Raw genomic sequence first — 14,659 nt, forward strand, 5'->3', positions numbered from 1 at the left:
AAAAAAGCAAGTTGCAAAACAACATATGATTCTGTGGTAGGCAGTTAGACAGACATGAGCAGAGCAAGGACGATGGGCCAGGTACAGAGGGTCACCAGGGCAGAAAGCCCTGGGTGCCACTGAAGGATAACTGTGGGGTGAGACTTCACCCCCAGGGTGACCTTCCTCCCCTAGCATATCACTTGTCATGAGGTTTGAACCCCTGACCTTTCTTCCCTAGAGATAACATTTAGACCTCAGTTATATTTCAGCTCCAGGCCTGGAAAAGCAACCAAACCAGACCAGTGACCCCATGACTGACCTCAGGACCAGCTACATTGGATAATGACCCCCTGCCCTGGTGCTGACCAATCAATCAGTGGACACCTAGACCCTGAAAGGACACACCTGGAAAGCTGCTGAATATTCTATTATAATCTTACGATCTTGCTCTGGGACCTCCCCTAAAATCTCCACCCTTAAAACCCTTTGGAGGGAGGACCCAGTGTGCATTCCCTCCCAGGAGCACGCCCAGGCCTTTCCCTTTCCCTCCCCCTCCCTATACCCCCAGGTGCCTTACCATTACCTTCCTCACTCCCAAGCTCCAATGGCCCTTCCTTTGCCTCTGTAACTTGTTTCCTCAGCCCGATTCTTCTACAAATTACTTCTTCTACCTCTGTCATTTTATAAATAAATGTCCTCTTATAGTTTGAGTCTTGGCTCTGAATTCTTTCCTAGACAGAACTGAGGTTGCTGAACCCAGGTCCTGGCTGAACCCACGGGTCTAACACCTGGTGCCAGTCCCACTGCCTACAGCAATTCCATTTCTAATACAGAAAAAACCTTACAGGTTAATATGTCTGTGCATGTTGCAAGGTCTGAGAAACACATAACGAGCTTAACGAAGATGATGCTTAGGTAGAGATTAGGGGAGGAAAAAAGCATATGAACTCTAACTTACACTGTTTACATTTTTATAATGGTTATATGTTACTTTATACTTAAATGTTTTAGGTTGAATTATTAAAAACTTTTTGAAAGGTTATTCAGCCTATCAAATACAGGATGTCCCCCAAAAGTATATGCACACTTTAATAGCTGATAGCTCAATTTTGAAAATGAACGTATTTTAATAAGCACTGCCTTTAGCCCTGGCCGGTTTGGCTCAGTGGTTAGAGCATCGGCCTGCAGACTGAAGGGTCCCAGGGTCGATTCCAGCCAAGGGCATGTACCTCGGTTGCAGGCTCAGTCCTGGGGCTCATGCAGGAGGCAGCCAATCGATGTGTCTCTCTCACATTGCCATTTCTCTCCTTTCTACTCTCTGAAAAGCAGTGGGAAAAATACCCTTGGGTAGGGATAAAAAAAATAAATAAACACTGCCTTTATAATTATTCAAAGTGAGTGTGCACATGTTTTTGGGACACCCTATATATAGTGAATTCTTGTGTGTGTTCAGCACTCTGTCAGGGGTTACAGAACTCACAAGGAAGTTCTCTTGAAGAAGTTAGCACCAGCTTGGAGAGAAAAGCAGAACTTAGAAAATGCCCCAAGACCGTTTATACTTACCTGGGGGAAACGACCAATCAGTGAACCAGCCGGTCACACAGATTTCCTCCTCTGTTGGAAGTTTTGCATGAGGGAAGGTGCCTCAGCTCCCAAATTCACCAACATTGGCACTTGGTGCAATATTGAGCATTACTAAAAATCATAAGTTGTTCAGTATCACTTGGACTAATTGAACTGGAGTATTTATCTGTCCTTTATTTCTCTATCATTTATAGTTCTCAAAGAGAGAATTTGATTGGCTTGTTTGGTATCACTTGGCAGAAATATAAATTAGGCTACTGGACAGAAATTGAATAGAGCTGCTACCAGACAGAGGACTTGGCCTTGAGTGGGTCTGCCTAGGGCCAGCCAGTCGTGTGTGGGTTCTTGACTTCGTGCAGAAAACACTTCACAACACGAGTCCAGGTGAATTTTAGAGGATGTTTATTAAAGCTGGGGACAGTGAAACAAGGAAGGGCCTAGGTGGGGAAATGAGCCTAGGTTGGGCTGCTTTGGCTCACTAAGAAGTCAGAGCAAAGGGGACCTTGGGGACAGGGTCAGGGGTTTATCCCAGGACGAGCTGCCCATTGCGGGTATCTCTTACGCCTAGCCCATAGAAGGTAATTTCTGGTTCATACTGAGAAAAACAGACAAAATCCTTGAGCCCTATGTAATGAATTAAAGTAAGATACAGAACAATATGTACTATATGATACCATTTATATATAAAGGGTATAATAAAATAAAATTGAGATGTGAAAACTATTACTGAGCAATTCCAGTCATAAGTATGTACCCTAGAGAAATTTGTGCAATTTTTACACCAGAAGACTTTTGCCAGACTATTAATAGCACGTCTTTAATAGCAAAAACAGAAAATATAAACAAATTAAAACCCCCCACAAAATCCCTCAAAATGGAAATAAACCAAGTGTCTACTAACAGGAACATGGACACATTGCAGTATATTCGTACAATGTAATTCCACACAGTGGTGAAAATTAATTATGTATAGCTACACACTTATTTGTGAATAACAGATACCATGTCTGGAGCTGTGGCAGCCACCTTGACATCATGAGGGAAAATCTTTACTTCAGGGAATTACTGAATCAATGCTAGCAGCTGTCTGTCAAATTCCAATTACTTTAGGTCATCGATGGTTGGTTTTCTTGTTATTTTCACAGGTAAACACTCCTAATACAAAACAGTTAACTTAGAGAAAGGTTCAAGAATTACTAAGGGTAATAAATCAGAGGGGACTTTTCAATTTTTATTGTTGAAAAATTTTACATTAAGAATATGGTCATGTATTATTTGTGTAATTTAAATTTTTAAAAAATTTAAGTGCAAGAAAGCCAAGAAATAGAATTATATACAATGGATCACATGGGCCAGCTTCTCAATCTTTCTTAGCCAGACTTTTACAATATTTATTTAACTTGCCTTCCCCAGATTTCTCTCAATAATCCACCCTTTCTTTTCTTAGGATAAAGACCAAGCTCCTTAATGTGACCCATAATGTTCTGCTTTCTCTGATTTCCAGCTCTATCTCAAAAACCACCCTTTTTCTTCCCCTGTCGGCGTGGCTCAGTGGTTGAGCATCGACCTATGAACCGGGAGGTTTCGGTTCAGTTCTCAGGGCACGTGGTTTCTAGCTCTCTCCCCTTCCCCCTTCCTCCCTCTGAAACCAATAAAAACATATATTTTTAAAAAAACCAACCCATTCTTTGTCTTGTTAACAAAACTCCTGTTATACTGGCCTATTTTAGTTTCACACATGTTCCAGGTTCCCAGCTTTGGGGCCTTCAATATGCTGTTTCCATTTCCTGAAATGCTCTCTCTCTTTTTGCAATTCCCCTCCCTAGACGTGACTCACATCTCCAGCTACCCCTCAGTTCCTTCCTCATCTTCCCTGTGCTCTCAGCACTGCCCCCCTCTCCCCCCGGTTCTTCCCTCTTCTCACTCAGGGCAAGAAGAAGGTCTTTTAGCAAAGCCATGTACCCAAGTTGTACTGTGAAAGGAGAGCAACATTTGCAGGAAAAAAGGTCCTATTTCTAAAATGTGTTTTGTAGGCTGGAATTGAACCCAGGACCCTTCAGTCCGCTGGCCGACACTCTAACCACTGAGCAAAACTGGCTGGGGCTGAAGTTTAACCATTCTTAAAAAATACTAAGAATTTAATTTTCACAGCGAATAAGGTAAATGCTGTTATAATATCCCCATGCAGATAAGGAAACTGAGATGCAGAGATGTTAAAGTAACTTGGCCAACGATCTCATGTGACTGGAAAGATACAACTAATACAGAGACAAGACCCATAGGCAAATAGACTTTTTGTAATTGAAGGATGCCAAGACTTTGAAGTTATTTTTCTTCCCTTATTTTATTTTAGTCACATTTCTATTTTCTGTAAACCAGAAGCCCCACTGCATAACCTTATTGTTAGATTTCTGGCAGCTTGGACATCTACCCAGATGACTGGAATTTCAGTCATTTTTTTTTTCAAAGTACTTGCTTGTAGGTGGCAGTGTTACTTTCAAAACCTACTTTGCTTTTTTTGGGGGGGGAAGATTAGGAAAAGCCATCTGGTTAACATTACCCTGAAAAGTTCTTCCCTGAGTGGAACTTCCTAAGAAGAAATTGTTAAGAGCAGAAAGTGTGGTATAAAGCTAGGCAGAATACAAATAGAAAAATTTAGAAACTTGAGCATTGCCTTCTGATACTTACGAGAATTACCTTTCTGTACAGTAAGTTCACCTTTTTTCCAGCCCCTTTCTTCATTTTCCTTTTGAGGAAAGATTCTTTTGAATGAAACTGTATTTCTTGAAAGCACCTTTCCAGCCCGTGTTGAGGTTTAATCTTGTTTCCAGGCTGCTTGCTTGGCTTTGAGCTTCGGGCTCCTTTTCTAAATAGCTGTCTCCGGTATTCAGGTTTTCATTACTACAGCCCTCCAAATCCCAAATGGTGACATTCAAGTTGTAACCATTTGCCTAGAAAAGAGTCTGGCCAATCATGGATGCTCAAGGGAGATTTGTTGATTGACTGAACGGCTGATTAAATAAATGAACAATGAATTTGTGAGTGAAAACCTTCCCAGAAAGAAAGAAGATCGAAGAGTGCAAAAGTGAAACAGAGTCTTACTGATGAATTTTGTCAGGAAGTGTTTGTGATACTGATTTTATTCTTTTACACTTTCCTAGAATTCGTTAACCTCTTCATAACCTTGAAAAGTCTACATAGCCATTTAATTTCAGAATTCAGCTTAGAAAAATCAAATACTATTTTTAAAATGACTACTGGGTCAATGAGAAAAAGGAGGTGTTTTTTTTTTGGGAGGGGGGTCTAATTGACTCACTTAATTGCAGTTATTCTACCCAGTTATTTGGAACCTGCCACTAAGATGTTTTAGATCCTTATTACCTAGTAAATTGCCCTTGCATTCACAGAATTTATTTTGGAATCTCTTAAAATATTGCCTTACATTGTACATTTTCTAGTTTTCAAAGTAATAAAAGTTAAAGACTGTGATATTAATCTAGCCCATATTGAATCATACCTATTAAACAAACATTCGTGATGACAAAAATTGAAATATTGATTGGCTTTGTTTTTGGTCTTCATAAAATTAACTTTTTAAAAGGCAATTTTCAAGCTCACAGACTTTAGTTATATTGCATCTTGTAAATTTAAAATTTTTATTTCCTTCATAATACATTCCTGTAGTTTCCAAAATTCCTCCAATAAGCTTTCATTACTTTCATAATCATAAGAAGCAATAAATTCTGTTAACCCTCCACCCCACCAAATCAGTCATTTATCACTCTGAGCAAATTCCTACTAAAATTTATATTTTATTATAGTAATTTCTGAAGGCATGAGAACCTATGGCAGTAATTTCAACTTGAAATTTCTAAGGGCTCCACTGAGAACTATAAATAGAGAACTATATTCACAGTGTATTTGTGTAGAATTTGCAATTGCCTTCACTGATTGTGCTAACTATTCTCAGACCATATCTAAATTGAAATTATATGCTGATCTACTTAAAATGACTTAGTACATATTAATTTGTTTCCTTTCCTACATTTAATACAGCCATTGTTTTCTTACATGTAAAATAAGGGGCAGGGATAATCGCTAAACTTCGTTTTGGTTCTAATATTCTATAATCATTCACTAAGATTGTTCTACAATAGACTCACTAGAGACAGAATTATAGAGCAGTGCATTTTGTGTTCCCAAGAACACTGTTCAACTCTGTAGCCAGTATATATTCTCAAACTGCATACAAAGAATGAACTTTGAAAGTGTACACACGATATGTGAAGGATCACACTGGAAAGTGAGAAGTTGGTAAGTTTAAAGAGTTTTAATCCTGTAATAATCATCTAACCCTATCCTATACCTCTGGTTTTAGCCACTCCTTCCTAATTAGAAAGACATCTGTGTATCTCCATATGGTATGATTTAAAGAAGAGGAACTTCCTAGAATTTTTTTCAAGCTTCTGCTTCTCTAAGTATAGAACTCTCCTTAGAACATAAACTCCATTAATGAAATCCTTTCCAGCTATCTCATGTCTTTCATATGCATCACTAGGGTGATTCTGGATGTCTCTGCCCTGTTTTTAGAAGAGTCGGTGACCTTTGGATGAATTACGAATTTAAAAAAGTTATAATGAGACAGGCATTTTCTTTTTGAACCCCATCGTCGATTCCTCTGAAGGGAGCCACTATAACTTGGTAGTTAAGCAGTTAAAAACATCAGGCTTGGAAACAAACAAATCTAAGTTTGTATTCTAGCTGTACTTTTCGACTACTGCCTGACCTTGGACAAGCTACTTTACAGTTCTGATCCTCAGTTTTGTCATTTGTAAATTATGAATAATAATATAACTTTTTTTTTTTTGCAAAATTGTTTATGAGGAATAATTATATGCCATACACAAAGCACTTTGCATTCCAGCGAGTCAAGCAATATTTATCGAGCACTAACCATGGGTCAGGCACCGTGTCAAAGTCCTGTCTAACTCGGGACTGTTCTTTCTCTTCTCTCAAATGATCATCTAACTTCTGCTCCTTTAGGGCTCTGCTTAAATGGCACTTTCTCGGGGAAGGCTGCTGTGTTCGTTCAGGCCTTCCAGAAGTGAATGCTAGGATAGGAAAAGACTTGCAGCAGATTTACTAGAGTCCCATGGAAGATAAAGGGGAGGAAACGAGAGCAACCAGGCACGGCCCAGGCTCCTCTGGAGGTCTGAAGGAGGCAGAGAAGGGAGAATTGGGTAGAAAAAGACTGCAAGCAGCACTGTTCTAAGAAAGTTTTGGCTAGGCAAACGGGGAGGTCCCAAGTCCCATTGCCCCTTAGAGGAGTCCTGTGTCCTGCAGGGATGGGCTGGCACTAGTTTCCTGCTGTGCTCAGTCACTGGCCATTTGCAGCTCAGGAGAAGCATGACCTCGGCTCCGACCTGAGCAGCGCGTGTCTGTGGCCATCCCACCCTCCATAACAGGTTAGGTCCCCCAGTCATTGGCTCTTATAGAAACATGTATATTCCTTTTCTCAGATATCACCATTAAAATTAAATTTTTGTTTCTAAATCTGTAAAGGTGATTCACTCTGAACTGCGAGCTATGTGAGGATAGGAACTGGGTCAGCCTCTTTGACCACTGCATCTCCAAGATACACAGATGCACCAGATGAGATGGCATATAACAGGTACAAAGTACAATAGGAGTTGTTTCTATCTACTCTCTCTGTTCCACTTCACACACTACCACATCCAAAACAAACCACTGTAGTCCTACACTGCAGAATAAATTGCAGATTTCAGCTTCATGTAATTTTCTCCAGAGCATCTTTATATCATTTTGTCTTAGGGAGAGGTTGCATCTTTGTTTTTAATATATATCAAAGCTTAAGCAAAAGTGCTGAAACACTGAAGATGAATTTAAAGAAAAAATGTCCTTATTGATTTTGGAGAGAGGAAGGGAGAGAGCAAGAGGGAGATAGAAACATCAATGATGAGAGTCATTGATCAGCTGTTGCCTGCACACCCCCTGGGGGTGGCGCCCACAACCCAGGCATGTGGCCTGACCAAGAATTGAACTGTGATCTGCATCAAGGTTGATGCTCAACTGCTGAGCCACGCTGTCAGGGCTGAAGATGAAGCTTTGAATATACTGAAGTGCACTTTTGCACAAAGAAAGTAGTGCTCCCAGCACCTGGTTGTAAATTCTTTCGTTTCTTCAGTAGGTAGATTCTGAAGACTCTTCTGTACCAAGAGAGCCTTGCAGACTGGTGATTCTCACTTCTCTCTGAATGACCTGTCTCTCTAGCCTCATCTCCTTTCCAGAAAGCAAATATTTCATTAGATATAGCAGAAAGTGGTAGGGAGAGGAGAATGGGGATGTAAGTTAATAAAGCAAGAATGAAGGAACCTAAAAGCTGTAGATGACTGCACATCACAGAAGAGCTCAAGACACCAATCACATGCCAAATATAAAATTAATAACAACAAATCTACTTTATCTAAAGCCCCCAGTCCCTTACTGCTGCCCTTCTTCCCTGACTCTGCCCCACAGCCGGGGTTGAGTGCAGGAAGGACGTATACTGTGCTAGGGGAGGAGGCAGAGTGCTGGGCTCAGGCTATCTAGATTTTTCAAAGCTTGTCTTTGGAATTATTTGTGGGACATTGAGCAAATTGCTTGACTTCGCTGAGACTCACTTTTCTCACTTGTCAGTGAAGATAATAAAAGTAGCAATTTTAGAGAAGGTTATTTCGATTATAAGAGAATTTATATAAAGTGCTTGGCAAGGTACCTGGTATATAGTAAGCTGCAATGCCCTGCTCTAGCCATAGTCAAAATGTGATCCACAGACATTTTCAGGAGTCATGAGGTCAAAGTGATAATAAGAATTTATTTACTTTTCATTGTTTTAACATCTGCCTTGATGGTTACAAAGCATATCACTGCAGACCACGAGATACTACTTCATACCCATCAAGATGGCTATAATCAAGTAACAAGTGTTGACAAGTATGTGGAGAAAATGGAACGCCGATACTCTGCTGGTGGAAATGTAAATGGTGCAGGCACTTTGGAAAAGAGTTGGCAGTCCCTCAAAAAAATTAAGCACAGGGTTACCATATGACCTAGATATTTCACTCCTAGGTATATACCCAAAATAATTGAAGACATATGTTTAAACAGAATCTGATACATGAATGTTTGTAGCAGCATTATTCATAGTAGCCAAAAAGTGGAAACAGCCCAAATGCCCATCACCTGATGAATAAACAAAGTGTGCTACATCCACACAATGGAACATTGGACTGGGTAATGCCTTTTGTGGGGGCTGTCCTGTGCACTGTTAGGATGTTTAGCAGCATCCTTGGCTTCTACTCATTAGGTATCAGTAGCAACCATGCCTACTCTAAAGTTGTGACAATCAAAAATGTCTCCAGACGTTGCTAATTGTCCCCTGGGGCAAAATTGCCTCCAGTTGAAGGCCACTGGCACAAATCAATAGTCCTTGTATTTTTTAAAAAAAATTTATCTTAATTGTTGAAAGTATTACAGATGTACTCCTTTTTTTCCCCCATTGATCACCTCTACCCTGGATCCGTGCATCCTCGCCCCTCCCCCCCTCATCCACACTATTGTCTGTGTCCATGGGTTATGCATACATGCATATAAGTTCTTTGCTTAATCGCTCCCCACCCACTCTTCCGCCCCTGCTTTCCCTCTGAGACTCATCAGTCTGTTCCATGCTTCTATGCCTCCGGATCTATTTTGTTCATTAGTCCTTGCATTCTTCACTGCCATTCTCTTGCAGTTTAAATAAATCACATTTTACTTAAGAATGTTATTAATGAAGCAGTAAAATTATTAATTCCATTAAATACTGACCCTTAAATTCACATCTTTGAAAATATTTTGTATGAAAAAAATAGGAAGTATTCATGAGGCACTTCTACTGCATATCAAAGAAGTATAATTATCTCAAGGAAAAGCGCCTGTGGGATCATTTGAGTTGCAAGCTGAACTAGCTGCTTTTATAATTTTTATTAAAATACCTATTAACAATAAATTGGTTATTTAGATTTGAGTAGTTGGTAAATATTTTCTCAAAAATAAATGAAGTGGAACTATCAGTTCAGAGAAAAACAAATGATAGTATTTGTTGTCATTGATATAATTGAGCTTTCAAGAAAAAATAAGAATTTTGTAAAAGTTGCATCAACACTAATCTTGACAGCTTCTAAATACTTCTGATGAGACTGGAAGTGATATTAACAAATATGATACTTTGATAGTGCAGGATGAAATATGTCAATATTTAAAAGATATGCATTACTCAGTGAGCCTTTACAAATGCACCATGTTAACACTACAAAAAAAAAAAAAAAAAAGCCTGAGTGGTGGTATTACCATCAGATAAAGTACACTTTAGAGCAAAGACTATTACTAGAAAAAAGAGGGTCATTTATAAAGTGGATCATTTCATGATAAAATAACTTTCATAATCAATTTCATTAAAGATAAATTCATTTAAATAACAGAATTCTAAATGTTTATGCAACTAATAGCAGAGCTTCAAAATACATAAAGCAAAATCTGATAAGAACAACGAAAACTAGAATAATCCACAATTACAGTCATATATTTTAATACTTCTCTCTTAATAATTAATAGAATAGACAGAAAGTATGTTCTAAATTCCCTACGATTTTGAAGATTTGAACAATAGTATCAATCGACTTGATGTGATTAACATTTGTAGCACATTTCACCCAACAACTGCAGAATACACATTCATTTTAAATGCACACTGCACATTTACCAAGACAGACCATATTCTGGGCCAAAGAACAAGTCTCAATAAATTTAAAATGATTCAAATTATACAAAGTATGTTATTTGATCATAATGGGATTAAATTTGAAATTGATAACAAAAAGGTATCTGGAAAATACCTCAATATTTGGAGACTACATAACACACAAATAACCCACAAGTCAAAGAAAAATCTATAGGGAAATTAGAAAGTATTTTGAAATGAAGGAAAATGAAAACACAATATATTAGAATGCCTGGGATGCAGCTAAAGCAGTACTTTGAGGAACACCAAACACTTATATTACAAAAGAAGAAATCTCAAATCGATGACCTTCGTTTTCAAGTTAAGAAACTATAAAATTAATTAAAAATTTTTAAAAAATTAAAGGCAGAAGAGAGGAAATAAACATAAGAGCAGAAATAAATGAAATAAAAAACAACAGAGAAAAAATCTATGAAAACAAAAGCTGGCTTTGTGATTTGAGATGGGTCAAGTTGATCAGCCTCTCCCCGGACGGATCAGGGAGAAAGAAAGATGCCACCAACTACCAACTTCAGGAATGAGAAGGGGGGGATTCTACATATATTAAAAGGACAATAAAGGGATATTGTTAAGATTTACATCAATAAATTCAACAACTTAAATATCGTCACAACTATTAAAGCTCACTCAAGAAGAAATTATAATATTTGAAGAAAGAGCAATATAAGAAGAAATATTTGTTAAGGAACGCCAGCTGTTATCTCGGGTAAGGCGCTTGAGTCCAGGCTTAGGCGATAATGAGGGATTTTCATGCCCAGCAGCTCTGTCCCTGGCGGCGGGTGGGTGGCGGTGGGCAATGAAAGCTTAATCCAGTCTGTGCAGACAGCGAAGGCGAACTGGGTCAGGAGGGTGCGTCTCTGAAGAGGAGTCGCGGGACTGAGACCCGAAGGACGCGTAACAAACGTTTATCAGAGCAAGAGCTGCTGTGCTCGACCTCGCGCTGCCCGCCCGCCGCCTACGGCTGAGGGCTGCAGTCTCGCGAGAGTCCCAGGCCTCTCCGCGAGCTGCTGAGCCGCTGTCTCCGGCCTGGCGGGACCCAGCGGCCGTGCGCCTGCGCGTTCTAGCACAGCCCCCCTCCCCAGGGGCGGGGGTGTTGCCGGAAGTGTGACTTCCCCGCTCTTCCCATCCGGGGTCACGTTGGTCTTCCGGGTGTTTCCGACTGGGCTTTCTGAGCCTCTTTTTGAGCGACTTTTTGGTCTTCCGCCGCTTGCCGCCGCCCTCAGCCTTCCACACCCCTGCCGGCCCTGCCTCTTCCCGCGTCTCCCCTCCCGGGCCGCCGAGTTCGGCGTTTGGAACGCAGTCGGCGTTCGCAGGCAGGCCTCGCCGTTCCGCGCGCCGCTACCTCCCTCGGCCGAGGCGAGAGCTACGAGCGCGCGCGTGGGGCCGCCGCTGCGCCGGCCTTGGAGCTCTTGGGCGGGCAGTGCCGGTAGGCCCTGCCCCAAGGACATCTGTGAGTGAGAGGGTTTCGGAGAGGGGCGCACCCTGTAGGCCCAGGTCGCGGGCGGGACGCGGGGAACTTTTTTTGAAACTGTACTGTTTTGCTTTGCGTGGGAGCTTCCGGCAGTAGCTCTTCCCAGACTATGGGCGGCCCCAGGCTGCTGTACTTTTTGAACAATCTTAGGACCGTTTACTTTTCTCCACTCGTTCCTCTTCCTCATGCCTGCCCTCAGTCCAGGACCAAAAGAGGAAGATTGTCTTGGGATCCCTGCATGGTGTTCTAAAGGCTGGTTTAAATGGGCGTGACATTGCCTCAGTTCTTTGCTTTACAGGAAGAGTGCACAGATTAGGGCTGTCAGGATGTTCCCCTGCTTTCCCGTGCAGCCTTTGTGGATGGGCTCTTCATCTCTCTCTCTAGGCCAGAATACGAGGGCTTGATGTGTCTCACAACTTCCGGATTAAAAAGTAACCTGTGTTGTTTTAGCCCTCTGAGCCCTTTGTTTAAAAGAGCAGTTGTTGCAGTTTGCGTATTCCGGTAGGGTGAGCAACAAAGAATCAGAAACTGAAATCGCAAGCTAACTTGGCAACTCTCACGGATGTGTAGGATGTGATTTTGTGAGTAAAGAGAGCCTACCTGAAGACTGAGTTTGTGTGTTTGTATTACAGGTAACATTCTATTTTTGTAAATGCCATCATATTGTATGGTTTATTATCACAAGGCATTAACATGTACTGATTAACAGCCAAAAGGCTCTTACTATGTACTGATAGCCAATAATAGTAACATTACTTTGTTGGTGCCCTAACCGCATTCAGTCTGATCTGAAAATGATGTGTACCGGATAGGCTCCATGCGAAACAGGTCATTTAAGAACTGTTCGTTTCAAACCGTGTGACTAGATTATTTTTCAACACTCGGAGTTTAATTCTTAATAAAAAGTGTCCTTTCGAAACCTGCGGGTGGTTTTCACAGTGGGTGAACAGGATTTAGGAATTGGGCTTTCTGCATTGTGAAAAAAAGGAGTGAGTTTAGGGGATGGATCAGAGACATTTGGACAAAGTGGACAGATAACTTGATTTAGCCACTACAGTTCTGATTTTTATACTAGGTGGATTCTGCATTCCAAGGAATCATGATGAAGGAATTATGTAACCTTGGGTGTTCTCTAATTCCTTGGAGGAGAGGTCAAGTTTAGGACAAATTCTGAGTTCTAAGGTACAGGATCAAATACTATAGCACTAGGAATTACTTTGTAAACTAATCTGTTACAGCTTGTCATGTATCATTATTTACAAATGAACCTGTATAGTTTCCCATTGGGTCAAGAAGCAACCCTAAAGATTCCTTACCGCCAGAACCAATGCAATCGTTTTAAAACAGTTCGTAATTTACCTAGGTTATTCTATGTCATAGTCTAGTACAGAATGAGAAATATAACTTGCAACCTAAGAAAAATAGGATACCACCAATATCTGTATTTCATTTATTTATTATAAAATTTCTTATACTTGCTACCACAGCTAATGTGAAGTAGTGTTTTATATAGATCATTATCTACTTAGTGAAGCCTTTATTCAGAACATAAAAATATTTCAAATTCTATGGTGATCCACTTAATTCTGGTGTCATAATAGTTTTGCTGAAACTATATTCTTTTAAAAAAGTGACCCCTTATATTGTTTATGATAGATTATTATTTTGGTGACATTTTCATCTTCATAAAAATCAGAGTTGAAATGTATTACAAAAAATGTTAGAAAGAAGAATCGACATTCATGGGCTTTTGGTTTACTTCCTTATTTCTAGGTGGTCCCACAGGATTCTAATATTGGGGAGTGTTGAATGCCACTGGTTACATTCCCTAGGAATGTTCCTCTTTTCTTTGAGGCCCAACTTATTAAGAGCCAGACTTGAAGGCCAACATTGATACTTAGGAGAACCTGACAAATACTTTGTTTTCGAGGGACTCCAAAAACTTCAGTGCTTTTCTGGGAATTTGGGACAGGTTGAACTCAATATTTACCCTAAAGTAAACTTTTGGCTATGGAATCATTCTAAACTTTTAAGCCTTGAATAATTTGGTCATTAGCTTTGTAGAGTACTTCTGGGCCATAAGACATCGTCTGCCTTATTCTTAGTTCGGATCTGACCTTGTAGTGGGATAGCAATAGGTGAGGTCTAGCTATTAAGTCATTTTTGGTCTTCAAATCTGAATGTATGTGTATAGGACTTTATTTGGGTCTGGAAGAAAAACAGACATACAGGGTGGAGCAAAAGTAGGATTACAGGTGTTCATATGGAAAATAATACAATAGTTAACAAATAATACAAGACTAAATAGTTGCACGTACTCACAACTGTAAACCTACTTTTGGCCCACCTTGTATTATTTATAGGTATAAACAAAGTGCCTTTGGATTTTAACTGAACTGATTTAAATAAATCTGAAAGTAAAACATTTTAATTCTAGTTTTTCTGAATACAAATTCCATCCCTTGTTGATCATATCTATAATATCTGTATTTCAATAAAATGAAAATATCAAGCAAAATTCATCACTATAATGACTTGTATTTAATGTCATTTTCTCAGGAATCATATGAAAAAAGAATTCTGCCTTATGGGGATTTGAGTCAGGGCAGCAGAATAAAGAAGGCCAAGCAAGTATGAACCTGGGCAAAGGGTCTAGAATAAGGCATTAGTTGCCAGTCTTGAAACACATTCCGTGATTATTGAGTTTACTTTTAGTAAAGGATTCTCTGGAATCCTGCTTGGTTCAAGAAATTTTCCATTTCCTCTTAGTAGTTAAAATCAGT

At 39.9% G+C, this 14,659-nt stretch overlaps 1 protein-coding gene across 2 annotated transcripts in view; it reads left to right on the plus strand.

Moving 5' to 3' along the window:
- The first annotated feature begins 11,527 nt into the window (after positions 1 to 11,527).
- Positions 11,528 to 14,659, plus strand: part of TENT2 (terminal nucleotidyltransferase 2) — a 49,822-nt gene continuing 46,690 nt past the window's right edge. The window contains exon 1 of one of the 2 annotated variants that reach the window (XM_016210364.2): positions 11,528 to 11,855. The gene's annotated coding sequence lies outside the window, so the exon portion shown is untranslated. The remainder of the gene's footprint in view (positions 11,856 to 14,659) is intronic. The other variant, XM_016210362.2, reaches the window with a different exon arrangement.

This window comes from Miniopterus natalensis, chromosome 3 (assembly GCF_054644295.1).
Source record: "Miniopterus natalensis isolate mMinNat1 chromosome 3, mMinNat1.hap1, whole genome shotgun sequence".
Taxonomy (NCBI): Eukaryota; Metazoa; Chordata; class Mammalia; order Chiroptera; family Miniopteridae; genus Miniopterus; species Miniopterus natalensis.